The 17720-nt window shown below is 34.7% G+C and overlaps 1 protein-coding gene and 1 pseudogene across 2 annotated transcripts in view; both read right to left on the reverse strand.

Moving 5' to 3' along the window:
• Positions 1-17720, reverse strand: part of LOC133881758 (deSI-like protein At4g17486) — an 81098-nt gene that overhangs the window by 56674 nt on the left and 6704 nt on the right. The window lies entirely within an intron of this gene.
• On the reverse strand, positions 8780-16059 carry LOC133881761 (disease resistance protein RUN1-like; annotated as a pseudogene).

The raw sequence follows: 17720 nt of genomic DNA on the forward strand, positions 1-17720 counted from the left end.
TTAGGGCTGAGCGCGTGTATATATATATATATATATAAAATAAAAATCGGTTGCGGTTATCCGGTTGTTAACCGGTTTTTTAAAGAGCAATAATCGGTAATTGCAACCAGGTACCCGGTTATCCGGTTGCGGTTATTTCCAGTTTTCTCGGTTAGCGATTATTGCCGGTTACCGGTTATCGCATTGCTTGTACACCCCTATTGTACAATCCCTCAGATTATGTAAGTTCTCAAATACCATATGAAACTTGAATAAATTTGTATGTGACTGTAATTCATCCTGTGGAGTTATATAGACATATATCAAACATAAAACGGAAGAAAGTAAATGTTTATAAAGTCAACTAAAGTTATAAAGCAAATGCTATGATATTCACTTAACAAATATGCAGAGTTTGCCTAGCTATGTCCGTCTTAATTTCAAAATTTTAGATTTTTGCCATAAAATTTTGACATAGTTCATCACATTCAATAGTGAAAGAGCTTGGTGTCCTACCATGCATACTAAAAAAAGAGGCTCAAAATTTTCAGTAATCTGTTTCTTTGAAGATTAATCTAGCCTTTCTCATTAGCTAATATGACTTTTAATTTTGATGAATTAGTGTTTCTGAGATTTGAAGACTAATCTAGCCTTTTTCTTTATATTATATGACTTTTAATTGTGATGAATAAGTGTTTTTGAGATGAATATATCAAACTGATTTTTGTTTATTTTATCGGTTTCATTTCTTCCTTTCAGTTACTGGATTTAACAAGAGATTGAGCTTAAGGCGGGTCATTGAGGTGGTATTGAACCCGGTGGAGATGGGTGAAGGCACGTCTTCCAAAAAAATGGTGACTAGTGAAGACAGCACACCTGCCAAGTCTTTCAAACCATCTGTTTCAACTAAGGTTTCTTGCACACACGCACTCTCTCTCTTCCCCTCTCCCCTCATGCACACAGGTATTCTTATCATTTTCCCTAAATATTTGTCATTAACATGACAGGAAGCTCCAAAGACACCTTTACAATCAGATGGGTCAACTTATCTGCAGGTTTAAGACAAATAAATCATAAACGCATATATGTTTCCGTGTTTTTTTTTTTTGGGAAGGGCCCGGGGGGGCGCTACGAGTGATTTGGATCTGCGGATGATAATGAAGAATTGATTTGAGCATTTAACAAAGCTTTCAACTTACTCTTAAGCCTTGACTCTTGAATAGGCATATTATGGTTCTTGGGGTACTCCACCTATCTTTGTCACATCACATTTTGCTGCTTCTTTGATGTTGAATCCATATATGAGAACAAATTCTTCCTATTGTCGATTTCATGTAGTGATTTGATTACCTTCGATTATTATATTGGATAAAACTGATTATTTGCTTATCTTAGGTGGTTTATCAGCATCAATTTATGCCGCAATATGGGCCTGCACTTCGATCAATACCATGTTCTATATAACAAGGAGCCGGTCAGTGTAAATTTTAACATGCATAGTTAGGGTAATCACAAACTCATCTTGTCATCTCACTTTAAGTGTGCTGTCCTTTTCTTACATATTTATCCTAGAAGCTAGATTTCTCTATTTCATCAATTTCCACCAACAAATTGTTTTACTTAGAAATTATGAGGATTTTGTTTTTTTGGTATTAGCAATTTTGGAACTTAAGGATCGAATCTACTTGTGTTCCAGTAGTTAAATATATGATTCGTGTATATATATATATATATATATATATATATATATATATATATATATATATATATTTTATAGAAGTATAGAACTACTTGTATATGGTCAGGGTACAAGATTGACTATTCCAGAAAAAATAGAAAGGATTCCCAAAAGAATGGACTTGAATTCAAAGAGAAAAAGAAAGAGAAGCTCCAACAATTTGGGGTTAATTTGTAGGAAATGGATCAGGAGAAAGTGAAAAGGCAGCTTCACGAAGGTATTGTTAATTCCTTTATAGGATTCTTTTCCTTCCCAATAATTAACTTCTTTTACATTATTGTTTATATTATTTTTTTCCTTTTTAGCAGCGTGCTGTTGGTGGGGGGAGTGCTGAACTATTTACCTTTTTATCATTAATAATTTATGTTAGTTGAATCTCTGATTTGTTTTGCTAAACTATTTTTAAACAGTGCTGCAAGTGGAAGTGTGGGCTCATCAGATGAAAGTGACGACACTGACCAGGTTTGTCCCTCTGGTTAATTTTATGTTGGGTAAAATTTTAATCAATCTGAAGGCCTACTGCGTTGGTTATGCCTAGTGCTGGAGTCTAGGTGGAGTAAAAACTGGTTGGACATGAAGGTTTCACTAGTATGTGATCTTTGACTTTTTGCAGGAGTTTTCTGCGAGTTAATGGCAAAGATTTAACCTGTTGCTGGCAGATGGTATGTTTTGAAGTTCGTAGGTTTTCCTTTAATTATTAAAGTCCATTAGTTTGATTACCTGTAATACTTGCACAGGAGTGGTTTCACAGAACAACGCTATACTGTTCAGTATCATGTTCCAAATACAGATTTGGCATATTGCAGGTTTTAGTGGCAACCACGAGTGAAACTGATCTGAATTTGAGGATCAGACTCGGTGCATCCGTTGCTTAACCCATACTTATGAAGGTGAGACTAAATACATTTTGAGCTTTCATAGGTTTAGCTGCCTTATGCCATTATGCTGAGGGGATCTTATTATCCAAAATATGTGAAAAAGGATCACCATATCCAATTACCAAGTTTTCCTCTTAACCGTTTTATCAGTATTTTCCATATTTCTATCTCTATTGCATTCCAGGTCCAATAATTACTAAACTCCCATGAGACGTGAATTTATAAATTCTGGAGTTTTGAAAATCTCGTCTTTAAATTTCTTTTGGGAAGTTGAAAATTTTATGCTATTGATAGATGATCTGGTTTAAGTTAATTTGGAGTTGGCAAGAAATGTTGGAGGACGTTGCCATTTACCATGATCATGCTTTAAGTCCTCATTCCTTTTAATAAAAATTTACAAAAGAAAACAACGAATATAATTGATGGTCATGTCCTAGAGGAACCAAGAGCTAAGAGCCATACCGCTTGATTGATTGATTGATTATAATATGTTGAAATGACTGGCCTAGAAAGCTTCCGAATTCCTTCAGCCTGACCCAATGATACAAGGTATGTGATGCAGGAGAAAATCAGACACAATATTTGAAGATTTGAAGATTATTTCTTGAATAAGATCAGCCAGAGAATGGAAAGAATCGTACAAAATATTTGAAGAATATTTTTAATTTTAGATATTTTTTTTCATCTGTGGTAACTTTTCATTTATTGTTTAGGAAGTGATTCTGAGCCCGATATGGGCTAGATTTTTGGTAGGCTACTTATTTTTTTTTGTATTTCGTTTTATTATGATTTTTGGAGTTTTGCTATTTTTGGTAAAATCCTAAAGGTCGAATTTTCAGCTGTATTAGCCCAGCTTGTGGGTGTTTTTCCAGTAGTTGTTGTTTATTGATAATTTTATCGAATTCAGAGTTTTCTCTCTGTTTTTGGGGTGAATTTCTTGCTTTCTTCCTTGCAAACTACTTGTTGATTAGCCTGCAGAATAATCGCTATTCTGTCTGGCGTCAATTGGTATCAGAGCTTCAGCACTTTCTTGAGACGAGTTCTTCATCAGTTTTGATGGCTGGTGGTCGTGGTTGTGGTGGTTGTCGTGAGTAGGTTCCGAATGAGGAAGCTCCACACCGTGATCGTAACGTTTAGGTTGTGATGATTGAGGATTTGCAGAGGCAAGTTGCAGAGTTAGCCCAGCGCCTAGTAGCGCAGGAAGTCAGCAATCGTGAGATGGAGAACTCCGATTCTGATTCCACCTTCGACAACTTGTATCACAATCCTGTTTCATACCAGGAACAGTGTGGTCGGGATGAAGAATTTGTTGATGAAGAGTTCCAAGAAGACAAGTTCGTTGATGAGGAGTTCATACATGGAGAAGTTCATGATGATGTTGAACATAAAGATGTTGAAGATACTTCACAAGGATTCGTGGATTGGGATTCTCCACCAATTTATGATATTGATGTCAAGGATGAAGATCTTATGGGAGATTATTTGTCGTATGATCAAGAAAAAAAATCTATAGTAGATTTAGATTGGGTCTCTCCAACAATTTGTGACGACATCTATCCTAACGAAGATGATTTATTGAATGAGGTAAGTTTTCTGGTTGATGCAGTAAAATTTATTGAAGAAAATAATGATTACCATGTATTTGATGAAAGTCCACATAACAAGGGATTTCAATTGAGTAATGAGGAAATTAGTTATGTTGATTTCATTGGGATTGAAAGATTTCTATCAAATTCACCTAGTAATAAGTTGGATGTTGGTTTCGGCGTGTTAGCTGACAATTTTAATTTTTGTGGTCAAGAAAAAATTGATAATTCTTTGAAGACTTTTATGGAGTGTGAATTGGAGAAAATAAATGAAAGATGTGAGAAGATTGGTTTATTTCAATTTAGTGTGAAGCTAGTTGTTGTGATGGGTTGCAACTTATTTATCTTCTGGTTTCAAGTTACTATGGTATTAAGAAATACGGGATGGAATGAATTGATCGGCCATCCAAAAGATCGAGGTAAAGAAGATTCGAATTCAAGGACGAATTCTTTCCAACCCGATGAGACTGATGCAGGAGAAAATCAGACACAATATTTGAAGATTTGAAGATTATTTCTTGAATAAGATCATCCAGATAATGAAAAGAATAGTACAAAATATTTAAAGAATATTTTTAATTTTAGATATTTTTTCCCATTTGTGGTAATTTTTCATTTATTGTTTAGGAAGTGATTCTGAGCCCGATATGGGCTAGATTTTTGGCAGCCTACTTATTTTATTTTGTATTTCGTTTTATTATGATTTTTGGGGTTTTGCTATTTTTGGTAAAATCCTAAAGGTCGAATTTTCAGCTATATTAGCTCGGCTTGTGGGCGTTTTTCCAGCAGTTGTTGTTTATTGATAATTTTATCGAATTCAGAGTTTTCTCTATGTTTTTGGGGTGAATTTCTTGCTTTCTTCCTTGCAAACTACTTGTTGATTAGCCTGCAGAATAATCGCTACTCTGTCCGGCGTCAGTATGAAGCAGCTAGGATACAACAAGTGAACAATGGAAATTGAAGCACAAAACTAACATAACTCGACTTATGGATCTTTTTCTTTCTTCTTGCGTATAGTGATTTTGTGATGATTTCATGCTTCATATAGGGTGTAATCACAAAGAGAAAAGAAAGTAGAAAAATTAATGGAGGCATAAATCAGTCAAGAGACTAGCGAATGAAAAGGGATGTTAAAGCTTCTTTCTTTCTTCAAAACCAAAAATGTTTAGCTTAACCCCATGGGGTTGGCCTGATGGTCAGGCTTGTGACTTCTAGGGAATATTACCCCTTGAGGTCCCAAGTTCGACTCCATCTAGGTGCAAACAATCTCATGGGGCCAGCCATCTCAGTTGTGTGGGGGGGTCTTTGGGCCTCTGACCATCTGCTGGTGTTTCAATGCTTAATGTCTGGTATAGCGTCGGACATTGAGCCGAGGATTAGTCCTTGGGTCCTAGCAGGCAGTAAATGCGCTGGGAAGGTTCGACTACCACCTTGGTGGGCCAGTCGTTCAGCGAACGAGGTATACTGTAGCTATAGGGCCTGGGGGATACCTCGTATAAAAGGTAAGAAAATCCAGCAAACTATCATCTGCAAATTAAAACAAAATCTCATCTATACCCCAAGCACTAAAAAGAATATCATTCTCAAAAGTCTTCTTGAATTTACCTTTGGAAATAAAACGGATCTTCATTTCCCATTTAATTTGTTGTATAAGCTTCTCCTCAGACCATGGATTATTTCCATGCCATAAAGTAAGATTCACTCTGTTTGCCTTGGTTTCTGCTCCATAATAGATGTATGTTCTCATATTTTTACGTAACATGTGTAGATTTGAAAACTGAAAATTAATATCTGAGTTTTTATTATTTTTTTTTTCATGATTATAACCATTTTAAAGCTTATCATGCAAATCTCTTATGTTAAGTCTAAACTTCTACGTACTCGCAGACCACCCATGAGAAAGAGAAGTTTTACAAACTCAAGCCTAATTTTGAAGTTGGTTTAATTAAAATTCATACTTGATTATGTATATAAATATATATTTGAATTCGATGTCATTATCATCCTCATTGTGGTCTTTTTTGCACTGAACTACTATTTCATTAAATTGGTTTAATGATGGAACATGATGAGTTAAGAAAGATGTACGTGCCAGATGTAGTTTTTGACCTAATTGCTATGAACCCTAACTCTGTTAGTAGTGAAAGCAACAACAGCAAACAAAGAAGTTTGAGTGGAGATGACTCAACTCTTGATCAAAGTAGAAATTCATCAGTCTGCACTTCACAGCTCCAACTGAAATTTTTATTGTGTAAGATTCATATTAAAAAAGAAGAGATGTGTTATACATATTAGTTGTGTAGGATTTCAGATTTCATATATGTACTTCAAAAACTTCAATATTTGGTAAGATCAGTGCTATGTTTAGGCATTTATTCTCAACAAGGGCTTGATTTTAATAGTGTAATAATACAGTGATTTTTAAGTATGATTTTTTTCTTCAAACTAGGGGTGGGCATGGGTTGGGGCTAGCCGGGTATTGGCCATTTTGGCACTCGGACCCGCACACTGCTGGTTGTCAAAACCCAACCCGTAGCTCGGAAGGTCTTGAGTTGGGCAGGGCGGGCGGGTGGGGCGGGGCTAGTTTTTAGGGTTCCTAACAGACCAAAAAAAAAAAAAAAGAAGGAAAAGAGGCATATACTTTCCCATTGGTGACGGCCACTCCTTTGCTTAGTGTGAGAGGTGAACAAAGTCGAGCCCTACTCCGTCCCCTATCCTTACTCAAGGAGGAGATGCGTCAAATTCCTCTATGGGTGAGATTGTATGAGGTTCCATTGGAATATTGGACTGCACAATGCCTCAGCCACCTAGCCAGTGCGGTTGGTAGGCCTTTGTATATTGCTAAGATGACTGCTTTGAGGCGCAAAATTAGCCATGTCAAAGTGTACAAATTTGTGGCGGTGAGGAGAAAGGGGTGAGGCATGACTTGTGAGGGGTGCGGCGCATGGTTAGGGTTTTTTAGGAATAGGCGTACGGGGTGGGTTGGGGCGGGGCAGGTATCCGGTATTTTTAAAATGTGATACCCGTGACCCGCCCCGCCCCGCATGGGTAGCTTGTTTTTTAACCCGAATCAGCACTTTTAAAGCTAAAATCCAGACTTTACAGGGCGGGGTGGGTGGGTCGGGTTTTGCAAGTGTGGGCAGGTTTTGCCCACCTATTTGCAACTATTGTGATTCATATTAAGAATTCTATCATATCATATACTATAAATAAAAGCATAAGCATTCAAGAGAATTGTTTATAATTGTGATAAGTGACCGTCTAAAATGTTAACAAATATCCTTTTAGAAAAAATACAAATCAAATCATATTAAGTAATTTAGAATAGACAACAAATTTAGTTCATCTAAAGATTCTTCTTTCTCAAAATGAAAATTAAAGGTCTAAGATTTTATACCATATAATATCAAAAGCCTTCAAAAGTATAGCTTAGAATTACAACAAGAGATGTGTTATACATCATTCTCTTGTCATTCTTCGATCTATAGCATTGTCAATATACCTTTAGATCTATCCTAATTAAAAAGAAAAAAAAAATCTAATTGTGAATTGACAATGTTATATCAGCGGAGAATGATGGAAGAATGACAAGAGTATACAAAGTAGCATTTCTCTTACGATGAGTAGCAGTCTAAAATGCTGAAAAGTGTCCACTTAATGTCCAAATCAAATAAGGAAACAAATAAATACAAATCAAATCATATTAAATAATTTAGAACAAATAACAAATTTAGTTAATCTAAGATTCTTCTTTCTCAAGATGGAAGACTTTTGCCCAAAAAGGTCTCAAATTGCATACCATGGTTTGAAACACCACAATGGCAGTGTTTGGGGCTAAGCAAATTTTTGAATACTTCTCCCCACCAACTAGCAATCTGAGATTGCATATGCAATCACTTTTTAGGTGTGTGCTAATGTCAAAAAGGTGGTAAAAATACTTCCCAACAACAATAATTAGTGGGAGAAGCCATGACAAGGTAATTGGTTGGTTTCTTTTTATATAGTTTATCCTAATAACAATTTCCTTAGCAATTGTCTATTTTTTTGCATTAAAATATCCCTAACAACTGCGATTAGTTTGTTCATAGCTGTAATAAATTTCTTTATCTGGCATCTCTCTTTCTCTCTTATAAAGATACATATTTAAATAATTATGTGGGTACAATTCTAATGTTTGCGACTTCACACTATATAAGGCCGAGTTGATTTCACTAATTTTAATTTGATGAGATCATACCACTTCAAATTTTATTGTAGTTAACAACCGATATTGTATTCTTTAGCAAAATGGACAGAAATTAGCGACATGTGCTTCTCACAACATAGGGTTATTTGACATTCTTTCTTATAAAGCACATGGCAACATGGAGGGTTTCTCACAACACAGAATAGATGAAGGACAAAAGAATACTAGGATAAATCTTGCATTATCGACAAGAATAGGTTGAACCAAAGTCTTACTGGTTTTGGTAAAGTCACACCACCAAAAGAGAGGAGGAGTCGTACCTCGAAGAAAACATTTGTTTTTTGTTTTTTTTTTTTTTTCAATATCATAATCTATGTCTATTAGAGTACAAAAGAACATTTAAAGACTCATTGACAAAACTTTAACCCTAATTTGACTACCAGCGGGCCAAACCTATTATTGAATTATAAAATAATACAACTCTTAAATATAACCATAACCCTAATTTGATTGACTTTAAACCAAACCCATTATTGGATTACAAAATAAATCTAAAGACCACACATTTTTTTTTTTCTCATCCAGATCCTGCATCAAGAGGCTTAATTAATGAATCATTTTCCATCAACAACCCCTTCGTATCGTAGACGGATCCCTAACCTCTTAACAATGATTGTAGCTTCCAAATTGAAAACAAGCTCTGCCTCATCACCATCCTCGAAATTGTTGGTAAGAACATTGATTACCCACATGTTATCTCCACGATGAATTGTGGTACCGCCTGCTTTTGACGAAAGAGTGAAAATAGTATTCTTGGTATGGTTGATAATTGAAGCACTACTTTTATATGGAGGTAATACCACAGCATGTATTGAATACACAATACATATAACAAACCCTTTCAATATCTGATTATCAACAATATGTACTTTAAAACGCATTGAGGCTCCCTCCCCCTGATATGTGAACCAATCAGGAATTTGACTATTAGGGCAAATGAAAAACCCCATTCCATGCATATACCATTCCTATTACATAAGAAAGGAGGATAAAATATGTTAAAATATTAATTAAAAGACGTGGGATAACTGATATATATTATGGAGTTCAAGAATCCAAGTTACAGCTTAAAACTATCATCATCTAGTTTTTATTTGTATTATTCTTTTCTATCATAAATTCTCTTATAAATAGAAGCCTATTATATTGTAAACATAGCCAAAGAAATAAGAGCAAATTGTAACCTTTTTGGCTTTGTCTTATGAACAAAAGTCATAGACTGAACTACGTAATTCTTTATGTCCATTACATTACATTATCTTTCATTAACATGGTATGAAAAGAGAGGTTAAAGAAACTTGTACCTGTAGGAAGTTTTGCTTAAAAGTATTTGTCAGATTTCTAAACTCTTCCGTATCAACAATTCTAATGGGATTGAACCATTTCTCTAGACTTGGAATTTCGAGTAATTTCCTGCAGTTAGCAAGGGACAAGCTGAACAAATTTAAGAGTTTTGATGGATTCGATATTCTTTCCAGCTCTGTGCAATTGTCTGCATATAGAAAATACAAGCTTCCAGGTAAGTCAGGAATTGATTTAAGCTTTTTACAACCATCCAAGATGAGTTGTCCAAGCTTCAAAAGGCCACCTAGGCTTGGTGGTAGGCTTTCAAAACTATTGCATCCTAAATCCAAAATTTCAAGAGTATATAAACTCCAAACATCTGTAGGAATTGCATTGCCTGATAAATTGCACTTTCTGAGACGTAAGTCTTTTAGTGTAGTAGACAATAGATTGATTGGCATGAGACATTTCCTTGGTAATATCCAAGACCAAAAGAGTGAAGGCAATGACTCAGAAAGAATGAGTGTTTCTAGAGACTTCAACTTGTAGAAACTCCTTGGCAGACTTGTAAGACATTTGCAACCTTTCAAATTTACCAAAACAAGACTAGTAAGAGCTCTAATAGAGTGGTGAACCTTAAACAAACTTGTACAATCTTCGAGTATTAATTGCTCAAGATTGGGGAGTCCTGAAAAGTCAGGAGTCCGGCTCAGATAATGCGAGTGACTGAGATTTAAAATTTTCATCTTCTCAAACATCTGCTTAACAAATGAGAAAATAAATTAACAATGAAAAAAAGAAGGAAGGAAATCACAATACTAGAGTGTAAAACATCAAAAATAATTTATTACTGTACCTTGGGAACTTCCAAACTCTTCTGAGATTGCTATATTGCAAGTCAATCACAACTAGGTTTCTTGGATAAAAGTTGTTTGGCATAAACTTTAGAGGGAACCCATGCCAACGAAGCCACCTTAATTCTTTGGAAAGATATTTATAGTTTCCAGTGAGTCGTACATGATCAAGGTGGAGTAATCTCAATCTCTGCATCTTTATAAATGCTATTGAATTCACCTTTCTTAAATTTGGCAATTCTAAAGTAAGCCCTTCGACTGCTTTTGTTCCCTGTAAATTAAAAACAAGAATTTATTGAAACATACGTATGATTAGTCTAGACTTTTTTATGCAATCAAAGAAAAATTATATAAACTTGAGCAAAAACATGCTTGCAATATGTGCTGCATAACATGTACTATGTGAACCTATAGTTCGATACCTTATACCATAACTGGGGGGAAATCACCCATTTGTTGGATCCCTCGTCAATATTTGTGTTAAAACACGACTTATCTTAAAAGTTTAGGATAATTGATAATTTAACATGAGATCAAGCTGATGCAGCAAATGAAAACAGAGATTGGATTTCAACAAACTCCCACTCTTAGTTACTCAAAATTCAATCCAAACTAAAGAAAACAAACCCAACGTCTCATTGGGGAAAGAGGAGTCTCACCTCAGGGAATAACGCAGCAATTTTATTCATTCTTCTCTGTCCTTTCTCCAATTACAACAGGGTTATAAATAATCAAAAACCCTACCTTATTACGCCTATGATTAAGCTGTCTAGTGGCTAAAATAAGAAAACCGTCATATTAGCCTAGGCTTGCTGTCCACGCCTAATATCAAGCCTACACTTACGTGGGTACATGCTGTTTTTGGTTTAGGACTTTTATTGAAAATCATAAAATAAAATAATTCCTTAAATGTGCCCAACGGTCTTGTTGACGCCGTCACAAGCTTTTGGAGCAAATTATGATTTAACATGGTATCAGAGCAAAGGTCATGAGTCTAAACTCAGTCTCCTTAATTCACATCTAATTTCAATTGAATATTCCATATATTGATCTCACTTATTGAAGTGTCAAAACATTAATTAAATGATTAAATTCACTATTTCTTATAAATTTAGGCTATTGGGATAAGTAGTGGTTTTAAGAATTTTAGCAAACCAAAATTCTTTCTTGTTAATTATTTAATTTATCTAGCCTTGCTTAGTATAATGTAATCATGTTTGCAAGTACAAAACTAATAGAATAATGTTAGCAAAGAAAACAAGTAGTGTAACTATTTTCAGGAAAGAAACATAGGTATTACACTCTCAGGGCATGGGATAAGCGTGAATTAGCATGGATTTGCTTCCCAAATAACACAAGTATTCGAAAACAAAATGCCCTTTTTTTTTTCAACTTTTTCAGTTGAGAAAGTTCTTATTACCTGGTGCTTTGTCAATATATCAAATGCATCCTCATGTAGCCATAATCTACTCCATTTCCCAGGTTCGTTGGGGTATTTTTCATGAATGATTTTTCTTCCCATGTCTCGCAGCAAATCATGCATCATAAACTCATTTGTCATGCTAACTTTAAGAAGGCACCGCTGAATGAGGACACTAATCCCAATCTCTGCAAAAAAACCACAACCATCCAATATTTTTGCAACATAGTCTTTATCCATTCCGATGAAGAAACATGCTATGTCAAGGAATATATCCTTTTCTGTATTGTCGCTTAGTGCATCAAAGCTTATTCTAAGTTTCTTTTGAATTTGATCATGAGGAATCCTTTTTAGTTTATCTAATGCACTTTTCCATTCTGGAATGCTCCTGGAGAATAGAAATGAGCCCAAAACTTCAAGAGCTAGTGGCAGTCCTCCACAGTAAGCAACGACACTTGTTGACAAGTCAGTATAATCTTTAGTAGGGGAGCTATTCCTGAAGGCATGCCAACTAAAGAGCTCAAGAGACTCACTATCATTCATTGTTGTAACTGTATATACACCATCCACTTGTAGCTCCTTTAGCAAATGCTCATATCTGGTTGTTATGATAATTATACTTCCCAAGCCAAACCAGTCACGCCTTCTAGCTATGGCATTCAGTTGCACTATCTCATCTACATCATCAAGTATCACAAGTATCGCTTTATTACAAAGTCTTTCTTTTATCATACTGATTCCTCTATCAACACTACTTATCTTTATCTTTTCTATCTTTAAGATGTCCAAAAGAAGTTGTTCTTGGAGACGAATCTGACCCCTAGGTTCCTTGGAAGTTTCCCTAACATTTGCAAGAAAACTTTTACCTTCAAATCCATGAAAAAATTGGTTATAGATGGCTTTAGCAATGGTTGTTTTTCCAATTCCACCCATTCCCAAAATTCCTACCATGCGAATATCACCAGCTCCAAAACTTAAGCAAAATTTCATGTCTTGCACGCGACAATCTACCCCAATTGGGTAGAGTGCTAGAAACAAGTGTGTGTTGTTCAGTTCTCTTGAAATCGCTTCAACAATTTTCCTGATAAACTTGGCTTCATGCCTAGAAATTATTTTAAGAAGTTAGAGTCACATTATTCAAGTGAGAATTTAAATATAAGTTTTAAGGGTAATTACCTTTCCCTTGATAAACTACTAGCTATTTTCAATATGTCCCCATGAACTAACACTTTCACCAGAAAAGAGCATCGAACTACCATTTATTTACTAAAACCTCAGAGCAAGCTTAGGGTGGCCTCGCAGCCACCTTGTAGGCCGGGGGTGGCCTTCGAGCCACCCTTAGAGGTGGCTCCAGCTACCTCTGAGGTGGCTCACGGCCACCTCCGAACCTAGGGGTGGCCACCCCAGATACAACTCGGGGGTGGCCGTGCAGTTTGAGGGTCACTTGTAGGCCACCCCCTTCTCCTTAAGGGGGTAGCCCTTTGTTTTCCTTTTCTTTCTTTCTTTCTTTCATTTTTTTTTTTTTTTTTTTTTTTTTTTTTTTTTATTTGTTTAATTTTGAGGGTATTATATGTAAATTTTGATTTTAAGTTAGGGTATTTGAGTCTTTTAACGAAATTAACTGACAGAATGAGGGTTTTGGTAGGTAAATAGTAGTTCGATACTCTTTTCTAGTAAGAGTGTCAATTCATGAGGGCAGATTGACAATGACTGGTATTTCATGGGGGGAAAAGATAATTATCACTAAGTATTATATACACGAATATGTAAAAACTTAGAACACATTAGTTTTGGCCATTATCCTTAACTCATTAGCATTTACGATACCGTAGGAAAAAGCTTGAAGAAACTAATTTTTTATGTCATAGAATTATGTTATAAGTGCGGGAATCTATAAATAATAGGTGAGTTTAACTTGGTTAATTAGTTGGTAAAGTTTCTATTGTGCGATAGATCATATCACAATAAAAAAAACATTGTTAGCTATGTTTCATATTATTGGCAAATTCTATGTCAAAATCTTGTGGATTGTAAGTTTAAGTCTAGTGGTTGGGTTGTTCTGATCTTAATGTTCAAAACTGTGCTTAAGGTTGAAGAACAAAAGTCGTCGTTCGCAAACCATTCTTTTAATTTTTTAAAGTTTTTAATTTTTTTGAAAGTTTTTTCTTATTTTTAGTTTTTTAATTTTTAATTAATCATAGAGACACATGTCCATTTTTTAAGGCTAGTGACGTGGACTTTCGTAAATTTTTGGACTGAAGTTAGACTGAAGTACAATCTCCGTCTTTAGCCATAAACAAGGTACTATCTGTAATACAAAATAAATATAGGGGGCAAAAAATAAAGTCTTTAAGCTACGGGGAGGTAAAAGGTATTTAATCCTAATAACTAATATACATACTTTAAGGGGTAATTACATTTTCCCATATCAACTACCAAAAAATGTGCAATGCCCCGATGTACTACCAACTCGATTAAAAAAGAACATTCAACTATCATAGTTATATGTTTTGCCCATTTCTGTCAGACTAACTCGAGAAAATATTTAAATACCCTGACTCAATTTAAAAAATGTCCTAAATGCCCTCAACTTAAACAAAAAAAAAAAAAATTAAAAAAATCAAAAAAACCAAAGGAAAAAGGGGTGGCTGCCTAGCCACCCCCTTTCCTTTTTTTTTTTTTTTTTTTTTTGCTTTTTTGTTTTTTTTTTTTATTAAATATATTAGTTTTAATATTTTTTTATTAATAAATTTAAACCAAATTAATAAACCAAATTTTTTATTAATTTCTTTTGATCAATTGAGAGCATTTTTGTCTTTTAATCAAAATTAACGTCCAAAACCGGCATATTCCGTTCAAGTTAACAAGTTTGACTGATGGAAGGGAGCAAAATGTGTAAAGTTGATAATTGGTTGCTCTATTTTGGTCGAATTGGTAGTTCGTGGGGGCATCGCACATTTTTTTGGTAGTTGATGGGGGAAAAGGTAATTACCCCATACTTTAATTTATATAACCTATATTAATATATATATATATATATATATAAACAAGCAATCGAGTCTAGCAAGCTTTATATGAGTTATGTTCATGAACTTTAATCGAGTTGAGCCGAGTTTATACATGTATGTCTCATTTAATAATCAAGCGTAATTTTGTGTTCACGAACAACTCATATATTAAATGAACCAAGTTTGAGTTGAGTTTATCTGAATGGATATCAAATGGGTTGGCTAACATACTTGTTCATTTAAGGCCCTGGATACAAACTTACCCGTTTGCAGTTTTTCTTAGCTCCCACCCTGACAAATTAGCAGCCTCACGCATAGCTCTTCTCCACTTGAGAACTTTGTCCATGTCCAACAAGTAATGCTCTTCATGTTTTGTGAATGCTTATGCAAAATTACCTGTTTGGTTTCTCACATCCGAGGGGTCAACATCAAAGAATATAGGCAGAACCAACTGTGTCACAGTCCTTCGGCACTCCATGATCTCCACAAGTTCCTCTAAGCACCACCTCGAAGCCGCGTAGTTCGTCGAGAAAATGATTACAGAGATTCTGGATCCTTGGATTGCCTGTAATAGTTCGGATGTAAGATCTTCTCCTCTTCGGAGCTCGTTGTCATCTCTGAAGATTTTGATTCCAGCATCTCTCAAAGCGAAGTAGAGATGGTCGGTAAAGTTCTTGCGAGTGTCTTCGCCTCTGAAACACAAGAAGACGTCGTAGTTCCAGTTGGGTTGGGGAGAAGAAGATGAAGAGAAGAAGGCTTCAGGAGATCTTGATGTTCCTCCGGCAGCCATTGCCCAAGGAGATCAAGTAGGTGAGGAGTGGGAAATGGGAAAGGAGAAGCAATTCATGTACAAGGCACTGAAGCTAGGCAGGGTCAACTTCCAAATGCATGGTTGATGCCGATCGATCTTATGAATACAATTTATTGATCCAACTGGAACGCGGGAACAAGTCATAAATAAGAAAATTTAACCAAGAAAACAACCTGAAAGGAGAGTCAACGATAAAAAGTCTCAAGCCTTACCCACCAGGCCACCCCCTTGGGTTTCCGGCTGCACTTTTCTGCGTAAAACAATAAAAAAGAGAGGAAAAACAGGGAAGGTTATGGTAGTTGCTGTTTGATTGTTTGTCTCTAGTCCTAACAATACATACAATCTTTTTAACATACAAATTAATGGACAAATTCGAAGCCATACCTTAATTTGTATTACATTTAGCTTAACTATATTAGAAATAAACAAGCATATTGCTCACTTTGAAAATGTACAAGCACAAACATAATAGTCTCTATTTTGTAGTTGATATTTATAAATTTGTTCATAAATATCACACTACAAACTAAGGATTTAATCGAAATAAAAACTTTACTATATGTTTTATCAATACCCATAATGCAGAATACAAACTTTAATTGCCTGCTAATCAATAGACTATTCATTTTAAGAGTGTCAAAGATTCTCAAGAAAAAGTTATTAATTAATAGATTTATTAGAATATACATAAAATATAATATATTTCATATTTGGTAGATATAAAAATATTTTCTATTTATGGGTTAATTGTAATAAAATCATTGGAATTTGATTACCATACTTTTTTATCTACTCTAAATCCTAGAAATAGAGACATTTATACTGTAGACAAACAAGTTAATGCCAATGAGTACAATGTAATCCTTAGAACTAGTTCATAATATAAATGTAAGTATCTTACACTAAGGTCTCTCTCTTCTTTCGCTTTTAATCTTATTCAACACAGAAAATGTTGCCTCCTGTATTTAAGTAGAGAACTAGCCCATCTAAATGACAAAATGACAGCTGACAGATACCAACCAAATCTGTGGCATGAGGATTTTCTCCCGTTGAAAACAATCGGATAATGGTTTAGTTTATGTTTTAAGCTTTTGGTATGTCAAAGCTTTAGTTGTAATCTCGTTTTCAAGTATTTATAAAAAAAAAAAAATAAATAAAAAACAATCGGATTATAGTCGCTGAGCCAATCCATTATAACATAAGAGTATAATTGCTCAAATAAAAAATAAAATTACAATTATACCCTTATATTATAGAGCACGACTCCTTTCCAATTGCTATCATCAGAAGAGGATCCGGTACCCAACTGTGGTGAATCGACCAGCAAGTTTGGAAACAAAGCCGACGTAGACTTTTTTAGTGCTTTATTCACATAATGAATTAAATACACCGACTCTTCACTAGCCACCTTTTACTATTTATGTTCTGGTCGGACACGTCTATTCATAAAATTTCTCTCATTTATTGTAAAGGATGGTTTTATAACTGTAGACATAATTTTTATTCAATTTTACATATGTGCTAGTTTATTTTTATTTTTATTTTTTTGAAAAATGATAAAATTATTGTGAGAGAAAATACCATGAGAAAAAAATACTAGGTCATTTTTTTTAAACAATAAATAATAAAAAAAGGTCACGTGAATAAAATTAAACGAAAATTGAATTTACAGTTATATAACAATCATTTCTCCTCATTTCTTATCTTAATATTCACATTCTCAAGAATTCAGATTTTCTAACCTCACATTCCTAAAAATTTCAATCCAAATAAATATTAAATTTTGCGAACCAAATGTCATGTAAAGGCTTTCTAACCACATTCACAACAGAAGATGATGGGGAGTGTGAGCCGTGTTAGTCAACATTTATGGGCCTTAAGCCCAAATCTTGAAATTTAAACTCATGGGCCGAAAA

The sequence above is a fragment of the Alnus glutinosa genome, chromosome 11 (genome assembly GCF_958979055.1).
Source record: "Alnus glutinosa chromosome 11, dhAlnGlut1.1, whole genome shotgun sequence".
NCBI classification, from domain to species: Eukaryota; Viridiplantae; Streptophyta; class Magnoliopsida; order Fagales; family Betulaceae; genus Alnus; species Alnus glutinosa.